Source organism: Zonotrichia albicollis, chromosome 15, assembly GCF_047830755.1.
Source record: "Zonotrichia albicollis isolate bZonAlb1 chromosome 15, bZonAlb1.hap1, whole genome shotgun sequence".
NCBI lineage: Eukaryota > Metazoa > Chordata > Aves > Passeriformes > Passerellidae > Zonotrichia > Zonotrichia albicollis.
Genome location: NC_133833.1, coordinates 4,923,910 through 4,949,980, shown reverse-complemented (window position 1 = coordinate 4,949,980; position 26,071 = coordinate 4,923,910). Strand labels below are relative to the sequence as shown.

Here is a 26,071-nt window from a genome sequence, read left to right as displayed (position 1 = left end):
AATTGGAAAAGCTTCTCTTTATGGAGACTTTGATTAATTTTTTTCAAGGGGTGACCAGAGCTGCTGTGTTACAGAACTGTCAAATACCCTGTGTACAGAAGCTCTGTCATCTGAATTTCAAAGTCAGAGCCATATTTTGAGAGACTTGCCCTTTTCATCCTATCTGGTCTGTGGGGGTGTTGCTGTGACTGAGCCCTGTTTGGCCATGTAAAAGCAGCCTGCCAGGCTTCCTTTGCCAGGGACTTTGAGTTTAAATATATTTCAGGCCTTTAAAAAGGTCACTCAAGGCTGCCAGCCAGAACCTGTGTCTTAATTCGGTGCTGTTAAAATCAGAGAAAAATGAAATCCGCAATCTCGGGCTGGAGGGCAGGAAATGGTGGAATTATCAGAGGCTTTATAAAGTGCAGAATATGCTCTTGTTGCAGATTTCTGCTGTGTCTGAGGAGAGCAGGAGGGTCCCTGGGCAGCAGGAAGGCTGCTCAGGCTCTGCTGAAGCTTTGGGCTCCACCATGGGAGTCTGATTGCTGCTCTGGGACGTGAAGCAGCTGCTTTGCTTTGCTTGCTATAAGTCAGGATCACGTTTTTACCCTGGCTGTTCAGTGGTGTATCTTTCCAGGTGATTTGTACCTGGCTGCTCAGGCTCCCCACTGCTGTTTATTTGGGTTTTTGCTCTGCAGCAAGGCAGAGCGGAAGCAGGAGTTGTGTGGAGGGTTGGGGTCTGAATTAGGGATTATTGCACTGCTGGCTGTGCCTGGTGGGGAGGGGGAAAAGCTGAATTTAAGGTCTCAGTGGCCCATTCCCACCCTCTACTGATGACCCCAAAAATCTCCATCTTTCTCTTGCTTTGTATCATCTGATATACTTTATTGCCCTACTGAAAAAATCGTGTGGCCTCCTACTAGACTAATAGGTTTGTTGTAATCCTTCAGTTTGTTCTCTTATTTGTAGTCTAACATGAGTTCTTTTAAGAGTGGAGGGAGCTGACGTCGGCAGTTTGAAGAGCCAAATAAAAGATTTCTTATAACAGTAATCAGCCTGGCTGATTTCCCAGCAGCATCCTGGCCTGCCAGGGTATGGAACAGCCAGCATAGGGACAGAGTCTCTTTTTCCACACTTGGGTCTAATTTAATAATACTTTGTTGTATTGCATTACAAGTTTGATTCTGGGTTTTGACTGTTGTCTTGGAATGTGGTTTTTTTTTGTGATCTGGATAATTTTATATTTGTTTGGAGGGATTTAATTTTGTTAGCATCTTTACCAAGTAATCTGATGAATGTGAAAAGCAGCTTTAATGTGATTTCTCATTGATTATTTTAATATAAAAGTTCTGTGATTTGAAGAGTAATAACCTTGTGCTCACTTGCCATCTTATAAGTAGGCCTTAGTTTTAATCCTGTAGGTTTTCAGAATTGAATCAGCAGAAATTACAGAAAGTATGTTTACATTCATTGCTATCTTACTAATGGATTTCAGCTTTAATCTCTCTGATTTTCCAAACTGTTTCAGCAAAAATGATGTCACCAGGATTTGGTTAAAGCATTCAGCTTCAGCTTAGCTCTTTTCTAATGTGTTAGATTTTCATATGCCAGTGCAAAAAAAATTAACAATATTAACCTCTTACTAGATCCTTATTTCTTAAAGTACTTTGAAAGCTTTGTGTTAAGTTTACTGGGATTTTTTTTTTAATTAAAATCTTGGCTGCTAGTAAAACATACATGTCAATTTGTGGTTAATTGCTGCATTAGTTCTGAACTTATAAATCAAGTTGGAAAGTAAATTTGGTATCTTGTATTAGGCTGCAAAAATAGTTGCTGCAGTAGGAATGCTGTCTGCTAATTCATTGTCTCCTTTTAGCTAATCACTGCATTTATTCATGTCATGCATTTTGGCTGGGTGATCTCCATCTTGATACAACAATGACTGGAATGCCTTTTCTCCCTTCTGAAAGCTGGTTTCTGTGGAACAGGTATTTGTCCCAAACAAGAGGCAGATGTGTGAACAAGCCTTTAGGGCAAGCAGGTAGGACTATGAATTTATTTCTATTATTCTTATTTTTAAAAATGTCTTTAAGATTTTCTTCTCATTTAATTTTTTATTTCTTCTTCAATAATGCAAGGGGCATTAGTAAGAAAAAAGTTGACTGGAGTGTGATTTTTTTTGATAGAGTTGTACAGACCTAAAATGATGATCTCAGGTGAGGTAGTGGGTCTGCATCAGTATATTTTGACTGAAAAAGGAATAAAACTACTTGCACCTCGATTTAGAGTGAAGTCCCCCAAGTCCCCTCTCCTGCTGTACATCACCTCTTAAAATCCTGAAATGGCAGCTCTGTGTGTGGCTCCTGTGCTGTCACTGAGCCGTGAGCACCAATGCCAGGGTCCCCTCTCTTGGAGGGGATTACAGGATCAAAGTTGGAGAGCACTGCAGTATAACATGGTACTATTTTAGGAGCATCTCAGTTTTTCACAGAGGGAAAACCAGTGGTAGGTGAGCTGCTTAGAGGGGCTTTTTATACAGCTGAGGCTGAAAAATGTCTGAGAATTTTGGTGAGAAATACAAGTTGTGTTTTGCATGCAGGGAGCAGCACCACCCCTGATGCTGTAAATCTTTGAAGTCCAACGCTCCCCAGCACCCAGGTGTGCTTTCAGCTGGCTTTGCTATTACCAGAGCAGAAACCAATAAAACTCTGCCAACTCCCGAGAGGGACTTGAGGAGATTTCTAGGAGCACATTTCATGTCTCCCACGCAGTCACGTTGTGGGGATGGTGCAGCTAAATGCCTGTGCCTTGCTGCTGCTGCTGGCTTTGAGCAGGGCTGGCAATTGCCTTCCTTGCATCCCCTCTGGGAGCCATCCCCTCCGTGTGCTGCCTTGCTCTGAGCTCACTGCAGCAGCCTCTGGGCTGCCCTGGAGCTCGGCCCTTGCTCTCCTCATCACCCCGAGTTCTGCCTCTCCATTAGCAAGTTGAATAAGGAGGACAATAATATAATGGGGCAAAATGTTCCTAAATGAGCATTTCAGTTCTTGCAGAAGGAGCGGAAGGGTGGGATGGGTGCTGGCACCCACGGGAGTGTGAGGCAGAGAGGAGCAGGGAGTGGGAGCAAGGTCAGGTGAAGCTGAAATGGTTTAAGCGCGTGCTTTCAAAAGGAAATCATCATTCTGGAGGTAAAATTTACCACTTAGGCTAAAAGTTAATGTGAGCTCTTGCAAGCTGTAACAATATCCTGCCCTTTATGAAGGCTGCCACCACTTACTGAGGCGAGATGCTGAAAGCATCCCTTAAGTGGCTGCTGGAGAAGTCAGTGCTGTAAACATGAGCGAGGTCAGGCTGCTGACCTTCACAAAGAGTTTTCCTTTCTGGAGGAGTAACTCCTGAAAAGGCAGTCTGCTAACGAGATTTTGGGTGTTTTATAGTGTGCAGTGTCCATAATTTTCTAAAGGGTCTCTCCCTGCTGCAGGCACACACTTTTTCATCCAGTGTGCATGGGAGAGGTGGATCAGCACCTTTTAAAATATCAGTTTGGAAAATACGTAGGACAGGTGTAAAAGTCTGTGAAAAGATTAAAGAGGAATTATTTGGGGGAAGGAAAAGATGACAACTTTGTGGCCAAAAGGAGAATGTGACTTGGTAACATTTTGAACATTGTGAGTCTCTGCAGGTAATCAGTTTTGTGAAGGTTTCATTATATGACACAACTCACTACACGGCTGAGCTTAATGTAGTAATAGATCAGTGTTCTTTCTTTCAGGTAGTGATGCTATTTAAGTAGAACATTCATTATATCATGATAACAGAGGTCCTCAAAGAGCTAAATAATTGAAGCCAGGTGCTGGAAAAACAGTGAATACACATTGCAGTTTTAAAGACTGTTATTGTGGAAAGCCACCTAATTGCATTCTGCTACAATTAATAATCATCTTAATGGGTTTGAATATTTGTGAATATATAAAAATAAATAAGAAAATACACAGGCTAGGATAAAAATTTGGTTCATAAGATTTTATTGTTGGAAAGTAATTAAGCATGCCTCTAATCACAGCATCATTTTTCATTGTGGGTAGGTTTGGGTGGAATGAGAAAGTTTGGGAAAAGAAAATGTGACTGTTCTATAAATTAGCTTGTATGAAAGATTTCATATCACAGATATTACAAATCAGGCACCTGCTTGTTTCTTATTTCCCTGCCATTGCCTGTTTTGATACTCTGAGTATGGAAGGGGATCACTTTTCATCCCTGTGTCTCTGTGAGATGGGTGGTGAAGCTTTTAGCTTCCATCTTCTGGTCTGTATTGAACAGGAGGTCACAATGAAAGATTAGAGCAGCCTTTCCTGGCCTTTAAACAAATACTAATAATGTCTGAGGTTTTGAGACTAAAATTTGTCTCCTGGGCATGCAACTAAAATCACAGGATAAGAGCACAGAGAATATTGCTTGAAGTTTTGGCCCAAGTGGGATTCCTCTCTGCTTATACCCATGTAACTAGACATGAATTTGACTGGCTGAAGTTTCTCGTCAATCTGCACAATAACCACTTGCTCTCATTAGGAATTTATTCTTCTTTACAGCCCTGTGCATTGCAAAATGTCCCTGCTTTGTTTTGACTTGACCTTTCATAGTCACTGCAAATCGATAGGCTTTAATGCATTTATTAAATAAGGAGGATTCTTGGGATTAACATGCAAGGTTCAGTGCAGGAGCAAGAGGAGAAGGTAAAGATGGAATATTCCTGCAGAGCCAAGCCAGCCCAGGGCCCCATTGCTGCCTCCTCTTCACTCTTTGAGTTGTTCAAAGGAGGAAGCTTGCTCTGCTCTCTTTTCCTTTTTCTTTCTTTTCTCCTCTGAAGAGAAATGACTTTTTCTGCTGCTTTGGTTGAGCTGTACTTGACTTTGTAAGGATAGGGAGTAATGGGACTTCAAGCACAGCTGGATATCATTTGGGCTGCGAAAAATATTGAAGTATTTACTATGAACTGTGCCTTGTTTCTGAGAATACTCTGGCTTTTGTGCCCTGATTTTTTTAAAGTAATAAGATTTGTGCAAATTTTGAGCTCGGTTTAGTGTTCCATAGCCTGTGTGTACTTACACAGCCTTTCTGTTTCTGAGTCCAGCTGCCCATTTTTGTGCAAATCTCTGGATTGCATGTTCCCACAGGATGGCTGCTCTTTAGCCTGCTGCCACACATGTGCCTGCATGGGATGTACAGTTTCAGTCCTTTGAAAAGGGAATAAGAAGTTTGACTTACTATTTTGAAGTCTTTATTCTCAAATATGAACCTATTAGCTCATCTCCTCTGAGTGGCAGATATAAATGATATTGATTTCAGCAGGTTGGCTGAGATGTACCTGAAAACACCAATTTATGTACAAATGCATTCATTTTTTAAAGTCAATTTTAACAGAAATTTAAGGTAGGCTTTCTCTTTAGCATTTTATCAACCTAGCCCTAATGGACTAAAACTAAAGAACATGGATGTCCTGGCAAATCTTTTCTCTCAATGTCTGTCACTGGGCTTTTTATGCCTCTTATTTATGGGTGCTAATTAGGAAAGCATTATTCTTGTGTGTTTGAAGCCAGTAATTTTCTCACTGATGTTTTGTAATGCCTCTTTGAAAGGATTGCAGATTGATCCCCCACCTCAGATGAAATAAAAAGTAACACTCAAACACAAAATCTGGGCATGACAAGCTTCTCATGGCATGATCTGCTACAACATATTAAAACCAGAGTTACATACATGAAGAGTTTTCTTTCAATGCATGACAACTCTCACACAATTGTATCTTGACGTGTCAACATGCATTCACATCTCAGCATATTAAGAATGATTTAGAAGGAAGCAGTGTCAAAACACATTGATCAAATTGTGGTGTTGCAAGATTTAATTTTTTTTTGCCCCCTTAGCTGCTTCACAGGGAAAAATGCTTTGTGTAGGTTTTTAAAAAAATAATCTACCACCCTAAGTAACAACATAAATAAAATCTTATACTGAACAAATCAGAAGTGGAGTTTTATAGCATTTTTGCTTTCTTGGGACATAATAATGTCGAATCTGCAATAACAGAAGAGCAATAGATATGCACACAGAGGCAGTTAGATGATCAGTAATTGATTGTTTCCTTCTTAAAGAGCAAACTTCTTGTAGACCAAAATGTGAGAGTGCTTTCCCTTTATGGGTCAGCATTGATTGTACATAAAACATGTGATAGAGGGTTTCTGAAAACAGTGATTAAAACTGTAGGGTTTCAAAAGTGAGCATTGATTATATTTCAGGGCCTCTCAGTTAAAAGTTAAAGAGTAAACAACAGTGTTTTCAGCTGGAATGTTTTGAGGCATCAGGACAAAGAGGGTCTTGAAACTTTGAGTTCTACCTGGATAGTTCTACTGTGAGTAGAATATCACCCATAATTACATTTAAGAGAGGAACTTGCATGCTGTTCCCCTTTGCTACTTCTGGCAATTTTTAGTGATTAAAGCCCTTAATGAAGCATTTAATGCTTCCTGTGAAATGGGGCTTGGGTGCCCAAAGGGACCCCTCTGGTGCTGGGCTTGGCTGGCAGCAGGGAGAGGGGACATGGTGCCCCAATGACAACAGCTGGCCTCAAATGTTGCTCAAATACATTTTTGTGTCTCATTTTGAAATCTTGGAACTATGTGGATCAGCCACCCTTTGGTATTAAATCAACAGGACTCAGCAGAATTCTGCCAATTTACATCACATCAGAAAGTAGCGCAGGGGGATGCAGTAATTTGTATAACTCCAGCTGCATGCTGCTAGAAGCAACACAGAATGTTTTAAATATGTCTTATATTCTGTTACCAGGAGATTGTGTTTAATTAAATAAAAGTACATGTTGGAGTTGCCTTATTAAGCACTTGTGCAGGAGGTAAAAAATAAATTGTCCCCATGTGATAAACCAGTGATTGTAAGACTTAAAGACTTTGATTGTGAGACTTACAGCCTTGTCACTTCCCTTTAAGTAGGTGAAAACTGAGAGTGCAAGTGTTTCTAGGAAACTGTGCTTATGTGATGTAACTGTTATTGTTGTTGGTTTCAGGGCACGGTGCTTTTGCTGCCTAAACCACACACGCTGTCAGAAAGTCCCAAAGTGTGTTTTGGCTTTTGGTAGTACACAGGCGAAAATAATGTCAGATTGTTGATCTTGAATCACTGGATATCTGCCCTGAAGATTTTGCATCAGTAATTTAGAGCCCAAATGGGGTCATATTTAGTTGCTAGCTTACTCCAGACAAGTTCTGGTTTTGCAGAAAAGTGTACCAAGCAACTGAAGTTTTGCCACAAATGAAAATACTAATTGCCTTTGGAAATAAAGTTAGTAATAGTCCTTACATTAGTGTTTCGGCTGCTGGTAGTCCTTGCCTTGCCTAGCAAGAATGGATATTATGTCACATCCCTAATAAATGATCAGATTAGCATTAGATGATCAGAGAAGAGTAACAGGATCTGACGTTCTCATTTCCCCTCCATGCACTTCTGCCTGTCCAGCAGTAGTGCACCTGCATTGTTTGGAATGACCTTGACTGTGAAGTGCTTTTAAGCAGTGAGAATTTGCTGCAGAAAAGCCAAATCAGCCCAGCTGATATTCCTGTTTTCCACCAGCAAAGATGAACATGGGGAACCTGTGGCACTTGAGGTATTTTGACCTGATTGTTCACAAACTGTGTGGTTGATCACTGGGCTGGAAGACAGTGTCATCCCTGGAAAGGGACTGGGGTGGCTTTAATGCAGTTATATCCCCCTCCTGTCATAGCAGGTGTGTGAGGAAAAAGAGTTTATCACCCCCACAGTTGCATTGAGACATTTAGCTGTCCTGTAAAATTTGGTGACTGTGAGGAAGCTTCTCAAAACCTGTCTTGCAGCAGTCAGGGGTTTATTTATTACTAGAAGAACTCTAGAAGCTGCAGCGCAACTGCTGTGTTTCATTATTAAACAGCAGAGTTTTTCAGCTTGGGTTTTAAACCTGGTGTTTTTAAGTCTGCAACCTCTCATCTGAAGGACATGCTGAGAAGGGCTTCCTGCTTTCTGAATTAGTGTTTAATGTGTGGGAAGTGTACATCCCAATTGAAGTTTGTCTTCAGAAGCTTCTAATTAGGACAGAATGATTTGATTTTCCAGGAGGTAACTTTTGGGATTCCAGAAATAACGAGACAGCCACAAGGGTGATGCAGAGCAGGTATCACAGGTTACTGTCATCTTTGCAGCTGTCAGAAGTGTTTTGGTGGAAAGCAAACCCATGTGTTTGAATAAATAAATATTTTTTACTTAATTTATGGTTTTCAATCCAAAAGAAACTGTCAAATTTGAGGTATAATGACTGACTTTTTTTTTTGTTTGCAGTGGCATGAAAATTTTCAGAAAGACTGAGTGATGTTTTAAGCTACTTCCCTGCAGGATGCGGAGCCACTTAGGTATTATTTTCCATATAACTTTATACAACAAAGCAGGAGAAGGGAGGCAGGAGAGCCAAGTGTAAAGTGGCCTCTCAGGGGGTAATGATATGGTATGCATTGCAGAGAAAAAAAGGCTGGTGTTTGAAATCACTGCAGTCAGTCCATGATGTGTGAATAAAGACAAGAATTACCCTGTGTCTGGTTTCCTGTCACAGCTGAAAGCTGCTCGTGCTTGCTCTCAGCATTTCATTTGATAACTAAGTTTTCCTGGTCCTGAAACCTGGGTGCAGAGGGGACACCTTAACAACTGATGGTTCCATTTCAGAGGGAGCTTCCAGAAACTGCTGGACAGACTCACACAGGGGGTAGTTTTGTATTTAATCTCCTTTCCAGTGAGAAAAGCAGCATGTTATCCCAGCCCAGGAAGTGTTCAAGGCCAGGCTGGATGGGGCTTTGAGCAACCTGGTCTAGCAGAAGGTTTCCTTGCCATGCTAGGTGTGATGATATTTATGGTACCTTCCTACCCAGACTGTTCTGTGGTTCAAATGTTTCTGTGTTTGTGGATTGTGGAGTGACCTGTATCCGTATTTTCTGGTTAACATTTTGGAGGCACCTTGAACCTTCTAATCCCAGCAGGTGTGCACCTGCAAGAGATTCTGGAGGCTCAGGGCTTGCATTGGCAGTGTAACCATGTGTGGGAAGCAGCACTTCAAACCCTGAAGCTGTTGAGCAGTGAAGATCTCCAGGCTGGTCTGTGCGGCCACAGAGTGGGGTCCTCCAAGTGGCACTGGGCTCTGGCATCCTTGGCAATTTAAGTCTGTAAAAGCAAGGCAGGATTTCAAAGCCAGGCAGCAGATGTGAGCCTTTGGCCTGTGAATTCATTGTTGTTCCCTGGTACTGAGCTCCTCTGTGTCAGAGAGGGGAATTTAGTGCAGGCTCTAGTAGGTAGAAACACAGAGGCTTTCTGTTTCTGTCTGAAGTCACTTCGTGGAGCTTTTGGGCTGGTATGTTGGCTGAGCAAAAGGCTGTTTATTCTACATGACTCTTAACAGTTTTGGAATAGCTTCCAAATACAAATCCACGGCTTGTTCCCCTAAAAAGCCAGTCAGAAATTTTTAGCTCATCTGTCAGTAACTGCTCTGGTTTTTATGGGTCAGCTCTGAGGAGCCAGTGTGATTAGAGCACTGTGTGTAATCTCCAACCAAGTTTTACAGCTTTGCCAGTGGAATGCAGATTTTGCTTATAGTTTTAAAATATTATCAGTATACTTTTGAAGACCTTGTTTATTTAGCTAAGCCACTTGCCTGGTCTCAAAGCTGGCAGAAGAGAATCCTCCTCCCTTCCCTTCTTGCTTTCCCTATGTCCTCCAAACAGACATAAATAATGCCCTTTTTCCTCAGTCTCCTAAAAATGTAGGCTGCATTTCAATGAGAACTATGAAATTGCAGGTAGCTTCTGTTCCTCTCATATTCCCTTTTGCAGAACAATTTCATGCAATTGCAGTCTGTCTGTGGGATTTGTTGATCCTTGTAGGGTGAAATGCCTGCAATTCCTTCTGCGTTTCCTCCCTTGGAGATCCCTAGCACGCTGTCTCTGTGTGCTGCATATCAGCTGTAGCAGATCCTCTCTCCCTGTCGGTGCTGGAAGCTCTCTCCTCAGCAGTCTGTTACTGTTCAAAGCTTTGCAGTGATCAAAGAGGAGGATGAGGAGTAGCAAACTGCTTTAACATTTGTTCTGGCAGGGATGGAGTAGCTCGTGTGAGGTGCACATGCTCTGGAAGGTGTAAAGTGTTACTGCTGCTGCTTTGACAGAGCCACAGGGAGGCTGACACAGAAATAAATAAATTCCTTCTTCCTATTGGCTCCTTTTGATATAGTGCTCCCCAAGATCTGCATTTCCCAAAGTCTTGAGCTTTCATTGGCTTTAAATTATTCCCAGCTTTGAGGGGAGGAAGGGCATGACCAGGATTGTTAGACAGAAATGCCCAAATTTTGAAGCTTACCCAAAACCTTTTTTCTGTTCAGCTTTTAAGACCCTTGTTTATGGAAATAGTTTTTCCTTGTAGGCTCCTTTTTCCTGTGGAAGATGAAAGTGCAGATTAAGTAATGTCACCCATGGGAGCTCTCATGATGGTTATTGGCTTCCTTTGAAATACTGAATTGTTCCCTGTTCCACAAACTGTGACGCTGGCAGTAGGGATGTGGGGATATAGATTTTTGCAATAGTATCTCTCCAACCACTCTTTGAGATATCATTTTCTTATTTTATTTTTTAATTCCTCACATGCTGGCCTTAGGAAAATTGGTAATATCTTCTCAGTCTGAAAGGGACACTTAACAAATAGATGGTTTTGAAGAGCAGCAGAATGTGATGCCATAGTTCCTCCAAGCAGCTTTGTAGGTCAGATCTGCTATTTCTTTTCAGCTCCATCTGGGAGCAAAAGTAACATGTAAGCTTCATGTATGTAGCTTGAAGTCAGAATGATAATTTTAAATTTAAAATCACTTTTTATGTTTAATTGATGAGTGTCTTTATTAGCTCAGTAAATAGAAAAAAAAAAGCAAAACAAATTGCTGCTGTGGCATTGTAAAAGGACTTGCTTCTACCTCGCTTAAAAGGAATTTCTGTGAAAATAATCTGCAGGAAAAAAAAGCTACATGGATGCTTCAGTAATTCACAGTGAATATGAACTTGTCTACTAGCACAGGTTTCATCTTGTGGGAAAAGAAAATTGCAGCTGATTTATGATAGAAATATGAATGTCAAGAAAAAGGAATTAATAGAACAGACAAAAAGGAATTATTCATTCCAGGAATGTGCATTGCTCTTTTCAAAGAAAAGTTTTGGTTCAGTTATGTTCTGCTGCTTCAGCCTTCTCAAAATTCATGTATGAGCATTTGGGCTTTAACTTCTGGAAAAGATTAACAACTCTTTTGAGCAAAAAACTGCATCTGACTTATGGGGGGGTTCCTCATGTTAATGCTTCTGTCCTAACAAGCTCTTGACATATTTTTCTCCCATAGGATAAATAATTAATAATGATTAAATATGACAGTTTGGACAATTGTTTTTGCTCTAATTCAGCATTTGAAAGTTGGAATTTCTTTTGCTTGTGTGGTCCATTTACTTTTGTTTCAGTCACAGACTTTCTCTTGTGCAGTTGTAAATGAGCACCATTGCATCATGTTTGCAGAAAAAAGTATAATAGAAATTCTTATGTTAGTGTGGTTCTCCAGCAGAAAAAAATTGGATTGCTCTGAGATACCTCAAGGAGAACAGAATACTTTATGGAATCTGATGTCACAAGTTAAATGTCTTGAATCAGGTATTTCAAAAAGCAGTTAGGAGAAAAAACCCTGAATTATCTGTTTTATGGGAATCTGTCTTTTGATTTAGATCACCTGTACTAAGCTTCCATAGTCTAAATCTGTATCTCACACATGGAATATTTTATCTCACCCAAAAATTATGGGTGAGGGAGGAAAAATTAAAGTTGTTTTGTTTTACTCAGCACTGGCTGGGAGAATTTGTGCATGATCCCCAGCCTGTCTCTGGAAGGCTTGGTATTAATGGGGGGTAGAGGAAGAGAGAAGTCAGTTTCTTAACCTTAAAATATTCCAAACGACTTTCCCTGAAAGAAAACCCAGTAGGTGCTATGAGCTGCATTCCACTTTGTCTCTCCAGATGTTTGTGGAAATGCTTTCGAGTGTCCTTAAGAGTTGTGTGATTGATGAAATCAGCCAAATTCAGGGACGGGCAGGCATCTTTCTGCAGCTTGTTTTAGAACTTGATTAATACACAGATTTCTTGCCTCCTGTTCCTGCTGTCATTAAAATGTCTGAAATTAGTGGGAAGAATGTGGAAACTTCAGTTTGAACTCTTTTCCTTTGATGCTGTATATGAAAAGTTCTAAATGTACTGTACTCAACAGTGCAGTGTACAGGTTGGTCAGCAGGGACTCTGAACTTGTCAGAAACAAATGTGAATTAATTATTTTTTTTCCTTGAATGTTGCAATTTTGTTTCAGCCGATGCAGGCTCTGTCATACTGATTGCTGTGGAGTAAATTATTACTAAATGTTAGGTGGTAGTGGTGATTATTTCAAAGATAGGGTAATCTAGAAGAGACAGCTTGCACAGGAAAAGCAGTCAGTCATATTAACTAAACTGGCAATAACTGCCACAAAACATCATCATCATTTTATACCCCTTTTGGTCGTGCGGTTGAACTAGATGAACTATGTTCTTGTTTGTGTTTCAGAGAAGAAATCTGGAATACAGTCACTTCAGGGAAAATGCAAGAGCCTTGATTTATTGATGTTATTTTATCAATTTTGCACAGGTTTTATGGGGAGGAGGGAAGGAAGGAAGATTAGGAATTTGAGATGAAGACAGAAAGAAATGGCCACAAATGCCTGTCACACCCAAGAGAAGTAATCAAATTACTGCCATGAAGGAAAATGATATCATTGATTATGAAATTTGAAATTGGTGCCTAGAGCACTAGGAAAGCTGACAGTGTGAGCCAGTGCATTTAAAAGGAGACTGGGTGCAAACATATTAATATGCTTTTAAGGAGAAGGAATCTTCTGCAGGAGGGCATGGAGTCAGTAATTTATGGGCATGAACAAAACTCTGCATCAGTGATTTATAGTGTCAGGAGGGGCTATTAATGTGATTGGGGTTCAGAGTTTAATTTACTTCCCTCTTTAAAAGAGAAGAATTATCTACTGTAAAGACACGCTTGAGTTGTTTTAAATGGGGTGTGAGGACCCTTCTGGGTTAAACTGGAGGAACTGTTTTAAAGCAGTGAAGAGATTCAATGGGCCTTGCATGTTCATTTTCCTGAGGTCTGTGGTATCCATGAGCAGTCCTTGTAGGTCCCACCTCTCAGGACGGGGTGAGCAGTGGCAGGTCTGGTTCTGTCTGGGCAGGTACCAGTGAATTTTGTTAGTTATTTACATTTTTGTTCCTAATTGTGAGAATTGTTCTCTTGGCACAGATATGAAGTTATGTGACTTTCTTAGTTTGAGAAGAAGAAGAAAGAGGTGTTTCATTCTTAGTGAAAATCTGCTGAAGATTCTGAGATCATAACTGCTTCTTGTTGTGATTGTCTTGGTATCCTTTGTGGTAATAGGAGCGATATTTGCATAATTTTCACAATAGTTGAAGTATTGCTTGCAGGAGCTAGACATGGCATCATTACTCTGATTTATGAATGAGAAATGAATCTCAGAGAAAATTCCAGTTTTCAGGGTTGTGGAAGTCAGAGGCTCTGGGGAAGAGGACCCATCACCCCAGAAGCAAGGGTTGTGTGGGTAAGGAAAAAGTGTCTCATTGCTTCTGTCATTAGGAAATCTATTTGCAGTCCCAAGCCCCAGTGACTCTAGACATTCACCACCCAGTTCTCTAAATCTGCTTTTTGAGCACAGTTTCTCTTCCCTGTTTGCTCTGCAGAGCTGCTGCTTGCTATCTTGAGCATCCTCCTCTTTCTCAGTTTGCAGTTAATCTCTCCCCACTCATCCCAGCCTGTTCTCTGGCTGGCACAGAGCTCTCATCTGTAGGAGGGCAGTGTGATTTAACAGGGAGAAGCTGAGTGCTTCTGCCTGTGAGTGGTTTTTGAGCTGTGGGTTTATTGCCATGTACACCTCACCTTGCTTATAGTCTCCTCTGGAATTCTCTTCCATCCCTTGCAGATTTCTTTAAACTTTTCTGGGCAGACTTCTTGGCTGCTTTTTCCTCTGCTGCTCTGAGTAAAACTTGAGGCGGATGCAGTGCTTTTGCTGTGACCTTCAGTATCACTCCCACAGCTGATAGGAAATACCATACAAACCTTGATGCAATTTCCCATGGCTGCTGTAGGCAAAGTCTCATATTAATGGAGGAGCCACGGGGGATTCTGATTGTGCAATTCTTCTGATTGTCACACTGGCTTAAAGATAAGTTATGCTTGGGGTCCTCTGGCTGTATCTCCCTGTGCATTTCACTTAGGTATAAAATAATATACCTAAGGTATAAAAGCATCCACACCTAGATGCTTTTCTATTATCAAAATGCTTTAGGTGCATTTGGACTTAAAGGCTTTCTATGTAAGTTTGGTCCAGGGGAGTAATTTGTGAGGCAGGAACCTTACTGGGAGCAGGAGGAGGGATTGAGTCTGTAGAGTGAGGGGATTTCAGAAGCTGGTGGGAACTGGATATTGGATGGGGAAATTTGTACTGGGATTCTGGGAAGGTATTTCAAGAATAGGTTTGGATGGAAGTTGAAGTACTGGTTGGGTATGTGAGAACTATGGGTGCTGGGTGGGATGGACATCCTCAAGCAACCATCATATTATAGCCAGGAAATAATTGAGCTTTGTGTGAAGAGGAAAATAAAGAGAAACTAAAATTATTCTTTTGGTCTAAAATGCTTAGTTTGAAGGCAGCTGGAGTGATTGCAACTTTCAAAGAGCCTTTTTCCCAAGACGAAGTTTCAGCTGGCATAAAAGCTAGCATTTGACATCTTTCTCATATAATGATTATATTAACAAAAGCAGACCTCGCTGTTGGCTGCTTTTGTAAAACAACTCCAGCACAGCTCTTCATTCTCTTAACTCCTGTGTGTGACTTGAAGTCAGCTCTAAGCTCCTGCTGGAATGCAGGCAGGTCAGCTCCTCTGACGCAGTTAGAGCGTTGGAAACTGCTCCACATGGCTCAGCAAAGGCTCTTTGCAATTGTTCATTCCTGTTGCACTTTTAATACACTGATGTTTGCAGCAGTCTCATGTTTAATGTTCTCATCTCACAGGCAGAGAGAAAAGGATTGCTCAGGCATCTGCCTTGAGATGCTGCTGTACAGCCCAAAAAAAGCCTACAATTACTAGGAGCTGCTTTGTAATTAGTGATGTTTTAATTGCTGCAGCAAATACTGCTTCTGCTGCTTGCTGATGGTTACAGCAGTGTAAATAGATCTCACTGACCAGAAGGGATTTCGGGAGAGCCTGTGTTAAATTGTCCTGATATTTCTGGTGTCCTGATGTGAGGCTGGCTTTCCTCAGACTGCTGTTTGATTTCCAGGTTGTGTTACAGTTGTAATTTTCTCTAAAGTGCCCACACAGAGATTTATTTGTGCTCTCCCTTTTCCTTGTGGGATGCATCCACAGTTAAACCTCACACCTTATGGGAAATCCATATCACCTCTTAACAGCTAAAATTTCCAGTTTTTCTCCAGTGTTACATGCTGTGTGATTTAAATAGCAATCCTGATTTCTTTTGTCTCTAAGAAGAGTGCAAGGGTTAGGGCAGGACTGTGTAAAGAATGAGGCAATCTGTATTTTAAGCCCTTCCACTGACACAGCTTGTTGGGGTGTGTATGTGGGAGGAGGTTTCTAAATAGGAAACTTGTGATGTGAGGAATCCTAGGAGCCATGAGGATTGTGTAAATGTTTGCTCTTTAAAGCAGAAATAGTCTGCTTTCTCTACTGAGAGAAATCGCTTTGCTTATGAGAGAGCACAGTTTATTAGCTGTGGTGACTGGAGATGAAGCAAAGGGAAGGGACTCATTTTGCAGACTTAAAAAAACCAAACCCAAAGGAACATTTCTGCACTGTTCTGATTTATTTTTATCATGTTGTCTTCATCTGCTTGCCATTATTCAGATACAGCTGAGTAGAGGTGTAGGGAAGCACAGAAATTTTGAGCAGAGCATAAATATGAGAATGAACATTTGTTTCATTACTGTGAACATAGCCTGGATAGGTGAGAAAAAGGAATGTGAGGTAAGTGCTAGACATCAGCTTTGTTATAATTTGCATTTTATTAATAAATATTCTTGGAAATCATGATCCTTTAGCCTCTTATTGAAAACTACTGCTGAGACTATGTGGCTCCTATTTCTTACTGGTATAAATTGGTGTAGCTGAATTAGAAGTGTGATTTTCCACTAGTCTTGGAAGCTGCTCCAGCTGGACAGGGAAAAGTTATCTCTCTTTGTCAGACTGAATTGCAGAACTGGGCTTTGCTCCATTTTGCATATCACTGGGAGAGATAGCAAGCCTTTAATTTGGTGGAGGAAGGCAAGTGAGTAACCAACAGCTCCAAATTAAAGACGGGAAAATTAAAAGTTGGACATTTCTGGAAAAAGAAAGCCTGAATAGAGAACTGTGTGTTGATTTTACATTTTCTTGTTTTTGATGTACTCAGATCATGAAAGAATGACTTTCTGGGAGACTTTTGGTTGGACTGAAGGTATGAGCTTTAATACAGGGGGACTGTGGGAGGCTGCCTTGTGTGACTGATAAAATTAAATGAGTGGTGTGTTGTGGTCTTCAAAATCCCTGATATCCAGTGCAAACTCCCTTGCTGCTGATGGTGCAAGATTCCAAACCCTTTGTCAAGCAGGTGAATGTCTTTCTGATGGTTTGTGTTGTCTTTTCAAAAATGTGATTCCACATTGAAAGAGAAATATTGATTTTGGTTTGTATTAAACCTAAACAGAGGTTTATTAATTAAAGCTTTTTTTTTTTTTTTTTTTTTTTTTTGGTGTATGATGGATGGAAATAGAAAAGCAAAGCATCCCCTGACTGCAAAAAGGGGGATGGTTCTGAGTGATTACTGAACAGATTTGAACAGGTGAGCATTTTCCCCTTGAGTTTTTCCTTGTGTGGTGTACCCAGGAGCAGAAGTTCAATCATCCTCTTAGTCCTTTCCACCCACGCCAGGGATAAAAATCAAATTACCCACATGAGAAATTCTTCTCAGCGATTGCTAATGCTCTAAAGGGAAAAAGGCAGAGGAAACTTTAAAGGACAGCTGAACTGAGAATCTTTTAAACTTCTGTGTTGTGGTCTTTGTAAAGAATGTCATCAGTTTTTTTGTTTCATTGAAGCTGTGGCTGTTGAAAACTTCCAAGCTCAGCAGTATGAGGAGCAGTGGGGTTTTCATGCTAGAGTTCCTTAAGGAAAAAGTCAAAGAGGAGAGAATTGGGGAAGTATTTCTTATGTAGCACAAGGAATTTTGGGGGAAATTGTGGAAAGTAATGCTGGCTATGGTGGTGTGAGCTGTCATTGTAGACCTTGTGGCAGAGATGTTCCTCATGAAAAGGGTTTTTGGTACTTTGGTGTGATGCAAAAGAATCTGGGCTCTCCCTTTACCACCTCTGCTCAAGATTTTATCTCTTTTTAGGTATGCTGTAGCTGCATATTTCTTTCTTCTGGTCAATGAGAAGTCAAATTTCAAACCGTTCTTTGCCAGGCAGGTGGTGATAGCTTTAAATTTAAAGAAAATGATGAAATGACTGAACAAATAGCTTTAAATTTAAAGAAGAGGATGGAATGACTGAACAATTTCATACATGGAAAAAGAGCTGGGAAAGAGGTGACAGTGGGGGGATGATGGTGAAGGTTTGCTAATCACAATATGGAAAAAGCTAATAGGGGTACTGTTCATTCTCTTTCATAATTGAGGAATCAGAAAGCATCATATAAAAAATGTGAATTAGTTCAAAAATACAGATCAAGATTATTCCTGACACAGAACCTGCTTCTGGAAATCTCTGTGGAGAATGATCTGTTAGCTGAAAGTTTCTGCAGGTGAAAGATGTGGCTGTGAGAAATACACTGGTGGTTCCCATGGGAGGAGAGACAACCTCTGCTGGCTTAGGAAGCCCTGGGGCCACAACTTTTGGGATTATTTTGGAAGAGGATGGTGTTTGTATCCTGTTCTGTTTTTCCCAGGTCCAACAGTAGATTTTTTAGTTCGGTAATTTAGGTCAGTTGATTTAAGTTCACTGAACTTCTGAACTCATCTGTTCCAGCTGTTCATAAAGTGCTTTTGTCTGTATTGTATGTTCTTGTGTGTCTTGTGAACTTTTCATCTCTACAACTGATAAAAGTATCAGGATGACTGTTTTGGTTAATAGGTCCATTTAAATGCTGTTGTATGGTTTTTTTTGTCTAACATGCAAGTTGCCCCTTATCTTTCCAACTGAAGATACCCAAAAATTTCAAAACTTTCTTGCTAAGACATCATAATAGATTTTGTAGGAAAAACTGCTGGAAGAGTTAGATAAAGAGCCCTGAAAACATGGAGAGAGGAAAGGTATTGCAGTTTGTATTTAAGCTCAAGCCTCTATTGTCCATCGTGGGGGGATTTTTGAAGAAAGCTGTACCAGAGCTCTGAAGGGTTCTCTGAGCTCTGGGAACTGGGCTGCAAACTCCTTGAAACCTGAGCAGATGTTTTGGTTCAGAGCCTCAAAGCTTTGAAAGGCTGTTTTCCCCACATGCCTTCTTATGTGAGGAGACTTAAGAGCTGCTGAATAGGTTTTATTATCTCTTTTACAAAAGCACTATCCACAAGGGAGAGGCAGGCTTGGAACAGTTGTGGGCTCAGACGTGAGACAATAACCACGTAATGCATCTGAAGAAAAATGGAAGGGAAACAAGGGGAGACATGTCAGCCTGTTCAGGACCTGTTAAGGCAGAGTTTGAGATGCTTCAGTAGCTCCTTCATGAAGATAAGTAAACACAGGGGAGCTGTATTGGCTTTGGCTCTGCCGCATTAGATAGAAGAATTCCTAATGTTGGGAAGAACACTGATGAGTAACAGCCCAGATGTTCCTCCTATTGCTTTATGTGCATTTAGAAATGAAGCTGACAGTGATGAGTGCAACTTGAGAACCCACAGAGATTGGAATGGGTAAAAATGTCAGGAAAAGGCAATAAATGGGGCTTATCCTGTATCCTTTCAGCCCCTTCCCACACACTAAACTGGGTCTGTGCTGGGCTGGTGCTGCATGAATGCCCAGGAAAATAAAATCCCCGTTTAAGAATTTATCAAACTTTAAAAAGTTAAGACAAAGGAAAACATCTAGAAATAAGGGAGTGAGACATGAGAAATGAGGTCCAATTCAGTTGAATTACAGTGTTTCCAGCCTGGAAGTCTGGGGTGCTTTTCAATACCTACCATCTGTTACTAGAACAAGAAAAAATAGTGCAGTTATGTTATCATAGAATCATTAACAATTCTGATTTTTTTATAGCTTCTGGGGGGGAAATATCAAACTTCAGATGGTTCTCTTATTAGGACTTTGTATTTTTCTGTAGCCAGGAGCAGACCAAATCATTTCAGCAGATCATCATGCAAGAATTCCCTTACTGTTCCTTGTTGCAATTTGCAGTATTTGTTCTTCTCTGTTTAGACTTTTGTTTTCCTTAAGGCATTGTAGTGAGTTGGGAGTGGGGAAACAAATGAAATATTTTTATCATGATGATTTTTCAGCTTAAAGATTTGAGCCAATAATAATTTTTTTTTCCCCCAAAAAGAGAATGCAGCCCTTAACCACACAACTGCCAGAAACTATGGCCCAATTTTTAAACTATCTAAGGCAGAATGGATTTCATTTGTAAGGTCAAGATCTACTTATAAGTAATGGCACTTCCCGTGGGGAAAAACACTAACCCAATTTGTGAAAGTTATTTTATTTGATGGTCAAATAAACTCGATAGCACATCAGGAATAGGGTTCCTGGCTGTGATGTGACACACAGAGCAGCATTTAGGCAGAAGGCTTTGTTTTTCCTATGAATGTATTGATGGATTTTCATGTGGATGTTTGACTTTTGAAATCATAGCCTTGGTATTCTGAAAGACAAATGAAAACTGTAGGATAAAGGAACAAAGCTAAACCAGCTCCAAAAAATATAGGAAACATGGCAGCAGGAGGGTCCACTCAGGGAAGATTATAAAGCTTCACATTGCCAGAGCCTCTTTAGCAGCTCCTTCGCGTTGTGGGTTTGGCAGGAGGAGGATGACAGGGCTGCCAGCCTGCCTAATGATCTTCATCTAACATTTACCTTATTGAGAGGGGAATAATTCTGTTAAATTAACATCCGAGCATATTTGCTGTCCAGCCAGTTGATGAATTAAATAGCCTGAACAAAACGTTTCACGACTCGTTTATCCATAAAAAACGCTGAATTTTCCGCGCGAAAGGGAGGGACTTTTCAGCAGCTGTCTGCTGCGATGCCCTGCACCCCTTATCTGCAGAAATACACGTGTTGATGTGTGAAAAGAAGATGTTTGGTGGGGCTTTGGGAGGTGGGAGAGCACGCAGACAGACCCTGCTCTCGGGGCGCTTTGCTGTGCTCGGAGGCAGCGCAGACTGTTAATGACAGCCCACGAGCCTGTGACACTGGCATCACCCATCCATCAGAGCTGGCGCCCCGTGCCAGCCCAGCCAGCTGGCCTCCTCCATCAGTGTCCCAAAGTGGCCGCAGGTGCCAGCTGCCAGCCTCCAATAACCGCTGGGCCTGCCCCAGGATCGAGGGTATTTAGGCAACCTGTTAAAATTGACTTGTCTGTCCTGACAGCCCCTTTTGAGTTTGTTTGGAAGAAGGAGAATAAACAAATTGCGGACTTAATAGACAAAGCAGCGCATCTCTAACAAGAAATACAAGCCTAGGGCTTTACACTCCCCAGTTGTGTGACACCACCATAAGTGCCTGTGGCAGCAGGAGATGTTGCTGAGAGTGCAGTTGATTTCTCCTGCTTGGTTTCACCAAAATTTGCAACCTCACAGTGAAGTCTGTGGCTCATGGATTCACCAGCCCACTGAGAATTTATGTCACTTCTGTTGATGTCTGTTGGGTGTGCCAAAGAGGACTTGAAGACTCAGTTTTGTGAGTAAATATATTATAAAGATGCTCATTAGAATTGAATTAGAGTTTGGATTAATTACTTAATTTTTTATATATATTTGCATACTTAATTAGATTAATTTCAATAGCAATTAGAGTTTCAGTGTGCAGCTGTGGAGAGTGTGGCTATGAGCCTTTAGCTGAGGTTTGATTGCTGCTGCACACCTGGAAAGTCCCCATGTATGACCAGCCCACCAAAATGGGGTGAGCAAGTAATTCAGGTGATTTTCAGATCCATGGGCAGGGATGCTTCTGCATCCTTAAGCCTTGAGGGCTCCAACGTCTTGAACATGACAGGCTGGGGAGCCTGTAGGTATAAAGGCCTTATATGGGCAGTCAGGCTTTTACAATGGAAATGGGTATTTCAAGGCAAAAAAAAATTCTATTGCTGCTGTAGCCACCAGGCTGATACACAGTCAGCAATTTAAACTGTTTTCACAAAGTTAGTCTCCTGCTCTTCTGGATTCCAGTGGTTCCAAGTGCAGCACTTTGCCCTTGTACATCTATATTAAGTTTTTTTTTCTCTTGTTATCATCACCAGATCCTTGTCTTCGCTCGATGTTTTCTAGGCTCCTCATTCCTATTCTCCAGCATGTATGAATTTTCTATTATTTCCTTGCTGAATGCAATCACTTGCAATTTCCCAGGTTCAAAAAAAAGAAGTTCCTTTGAAAAAAAAATGTAATGGAACATCCTCAAGTTGAAATGGGCCCTGAGCACAGCTGATGGCTTGGGGACTTTAATTTACTAAACGTCAGTGGTTTGATGGCAATTCAACATGACTGGTGATTGCCTGCATCGTGTTACTGCTGTGGCTGAAAAGGCTGTTTACTTTTGGAAGACAGAAAGCTCAGCTGAGCAACACAAAGAGCAATCTTCTGTGACCTGCTAATAATTTTTTTTTTCCCGAAGATTCCCCAATTGCTGAAGAGCACAAACCCCTGGAGAAAAAATTCTCTTTGCGCATATGCTTGTTTATATATCTGTTACAAGAGGTCAACCCAGAAAAATGGTGTTTGCAAAAGAACACTTTGTATCAGGAGTTTTCTTTGCTGCAAAGTCATCCTTAATTTGGCCAGTGCAAGACTTTTCCTTTTCAAGAGATTTCTCTTACATTTATCATCCCAGCTTGACACAGCGCTGAAATATTTCTCTGTATTTCCAATGTTTGTTGTGGTACTGCTTAGAGCCATGAGTGGCCCAGTACACGTTGGAGAGCAATGGTTCAAAAAGAAAAAAACGCATCTGGTTCTCATTAATTTGCTGAAATGATCAGAACCTTTCATAAGAGAAACTATGCTGCCTGTAGGGAAGAGAGTGGCAGGGGCTCTTCATTTGTGCAAGTGGATGCAAACTCACCTGCCTAAGAATGATCTCGTTTCTAAAAATGAATTTGGGGTCCAAGGTCCTTAGATAACATCAGACTTGATGGACTTTCATCCATAAACTCCATTTCAGGCAGTGGTGTGTTCTCTTCCTCCCACTGCCAGGCAGGTGATTATGGAGGGATATTTTTTTGTGTGTTAAAAAGACAGCTAGGCTCTTGCTTACTATTTAAAGAAAAAAGTTAAGAGTTTAGAAAAAAGATTTTTAGAAGTGCATATATGGAAGTAGAGCAGCTGAAGCTGAGACACACATCCACTGTCTTTGGGTCAGCAGCCCCTGAATGGCAGGTTCAGGAGCTTCACACAAATTTTTGTATTTCTGGTGTGCGGCTTTCCTTTTAACATTTGGCTTTTAGGCCTTTTATTTTGGGCTTTTTGTGCATGCAGAGCAGAATTTGTTGAAATACTGTTGTGTACACTGTGGGTTTCTCCAGCCTTCCATCAGTACTGGGCAGGACTCACATCCACTCCCTGGTGCTGGGGAATCTATCAATGACCAGCTTGCTAAGGATGGTTTTATAGGTTCTGCAGCTGATTTGTTTAAAATCAGATTACTGTCACATTTAGAAACATTTAGCACCACTGGACTAATGAGGAATAATAATTTAAAGAGGCTGACTAGATTTAATCAGTTTGTGGGAGATGAGACCTTATCAAACATAGGAGGTTGAGGAGGCTGATAGAGCTGATGAATTTGAATAGATAATGCAGACCCTGCCTGAACATATTCTGTCCATGGTTGGTTTATAATAATAAAGTGTTTGCAAAAGTTATCAAACAATCGATAGGCATGAAGTTCTTTGTGTGAGGAAGCTTGCAGTGGGGAGAGAAAATTGCCTGAATTGAAATTCAAAAGTAGACATTGAAGGCGATTTCTTTCAATATGGGAATTCTAAGAGTTAATTTTCAGTATTTTTTGTAATACATAAGAAAAGAGAATTGGGAAATACCTTGAAGTAAAATACCCCTGTGAGCTGTATTCTGCTCAGGTCCTGCAGCATGTGCTTACTGGATAGCCCTGGCACGTGTTTTAACTTCCCTGACCTTTGCTTCTCCATCTGTAAAATTCATGTGCTCAACCTTTCCAACTCTGTTTTGTCTATTTTATGTGTTGTAGCTAGAGAAGTGTTGACTTTATAAAGAAAGGCTGGCTGAGGTGGATGCTGTGAAATGTGTGCTACAGCAATCTCTGCCTTTCTATTACCATTCTTCCACCTTTATCTTACCCTCAGCCCAAAAAACATAGATGCCACCTCCTCAGCCCCCCCCTTTTAATCAAAGTCAAGGACAGGTGCAACATTAAGATCAGAGTTTGTGAGACAAGTAATCTCTTTGGTGCTTTGTGTATTTGGGTTGCTTTAAGTGAGCAAAAAGTAACTGTATAAACTCATAATTTGGAATCCATGTGTGTGTAGCAGGAGCCTGACCCATTCCTTCATGTTTTCAGTGGAGAAAAATTCTGCTTGTGCTTTCTTCAGCAAAGGCAGCAATTGTAAATATTTTTCAGCTTCTACTGAATTAATTGTGAGAGTTCCTGCTCTCTGCCCACCTCCTTCTGGCAGTGCTGGCAGAGCTTTGCTAGGCTTTGGAGGAAGTTTTTGTCTCATACCTCTCCTCAAAGAGAATCATAAAAGCATGGAATGGTTTGGGTTGGAAAGGGATCTTAAAGGTCATCCAGCTCCAGTTCCAGCCCCCTGCCATGAGCACAGACCTTCCACCAGACCAGGTCCCCCAGAGCTCCATCCTGGCCTTGAACACCTCCAGGGGTGGAGCAGCCACAACTTCTCTGGGCAAAGAGAAGAAATGTGACATCAGAAGGCCCAAATCCTGAGAGGTACTTTTAAAACATTGAGAATTTGGAATGCCTGCATTTTTTTTTTCTTTTCCACCTAGTAAAAACCCTCTTTGAGCTGAAGAAGCTGGTGGGGAAACAGAAGGTAACTCCATTCTCCTGCCTTAGGTCAGGTCCTTCATGCTGCTGGAAGAAGGATAAACTCTGTTAACTGCTGACATCAAGGTCCCCTATAAAAGATAAATATGCCATAGGGGTGTGGCAAGGGGAATTGGATTGGGACAGAGATTTTTAATCAGGATCAGGCCTGACAATGAACTAACATCACGACCAGCTGAATGATGGAGAGTCCTGAAATGGTGGAATATTCAGTAAATGCTATATTTTGTGTAATGCTGTAGCAGCTGCTGAAGCTGTGGCTTTGCTCTTTTATTTTCACCAAGATCAGAAATGCCTTGTTCTGTTTTGGGTTTTTGATATTCTTTTGTCATAGTGCTCAGAAATGATGGGGCTGCATGGTGACTTTCCTTAAATCACTGTGCTTATGTGAGAGGGTTGGTTGCTAAAAACATCAGGATTTATAGAATATTTTTTTTGTTCTTGTTACTGCATCAGTAATGGGAAGCTCTACTTGAAATTAAATCTTTATTGTGCCATACACTGTTGAAGGCTGTCCTTCTTCCATATTTCAATCCAAGGTGACCATGGTTATTGTGAATCATGAGGGAAGATGTGGCATCCCTGCCTTCCACCTGCATTTGCAGTAAAATCAGGCTTAGCTTAGCTTTTGCTAGCAAAAACTGCCTGGTCTTTTTTTTTAATTTTTTTTTTTAATTTTAATATTCCCACTGTAAATGTTGCACATAAAGGCACCTCCATACAGTGGAATTCCTTTATCTTTGACTTCTGTCTTAGGATATAATGAAATGTACACTGGACAGGGTGTTTTTTTCTCCACCAACTCCGTAAAGAGTCTCAGTAATCATTTTGGATGGAGCTCTGTGAAACCTGGTCTGGAGGAAGGTGTCCCTGTGCATGGCAGGGGGATCAGAGCTAAATATCTTTAAGGACCTTCCAATCCAGGACATTTTATGGTTCTGTGACCCCTGTAGGTCGGTAAATGTTGTGATGAGCCCCATCTCAAGTAGAACAGAGGATGGACTCCAGTTTCCTCCTGAGTTCCCAATGAACATCACACTCCTTTTTTACACTCTGACACTTTTAAAAACATGTGTATTTTATTACCAAAATTATTTAAACATCAGGTGTGCCATCGTAACTTGCTGTCTCACCTCTGTGAAGTCACATTTTCCTCCCCAAAACACCCAGTTTTGCTTCTGCAGTGCAGGCAGGTGCCACTTGTGTCAGTCTCATTTTGTTAGGAGCAGTGCACATGTTCATTTGGAGTTTTCTTCATGTTTCTAATGGCAGGCAGCATGCAGAGCTAATTAATGGTGTATGGGAAGAAGTCACTGATGAGCACAGATTGAATATCTTCAGACAAAAAGAGCCACGAGTCTCCTGTTGAGTTTAAAGAACAGCCCTGCTGAACCTTTGATATGCAACCAGATGTAGCCTGTAGAAGCAACCAAATCAAGGGTTAGAGGGGATGAAATTAGTTCAGCTGACTCTTAGTTTCTATATGTACACTTCCAGAAATTGTTATTCCCTTGTGGGTAACTAATCTAAATACAGAAGTGCTTAATTTTTTGCTCCCTAAATATAGAGGTCAGTACAACAACATTTCATTCAATGTTTTCTTGAGGTGGATGGAGAGATTGGGATTTTTTTGTATTTTCTGCATACCACCTAT

At 41.0% G+C, this 26,071-nt stretch overlaps 1 protein-coding gene across 6 annotated transcripts in view; it reads left to right on the top strand.

The window, feature by feature from the left end:
- Positions 1-26,071, top strand: part of SGCD (sarcoglycan delta) — a 309,019-nt gene that overhangs the window by 46,242 nt on the left and 236,706 nt on the right. The window contains exon 1 of one of the 6 annotated variants that reach the window (XM_074552381.1): positions 8,378-8,426. The exons of the other annotated variants lie outside the window; for them this stretch is intronic. The gene's annotated coding sequence lies outside the window, so the exon portion shown is untranslated. Of the gene's footprint in view, positions 1-8,377; positions 8,427-26,071 lie in introns of those variants that run through there. 6 annotated transcript variants of the gene reach the window in all.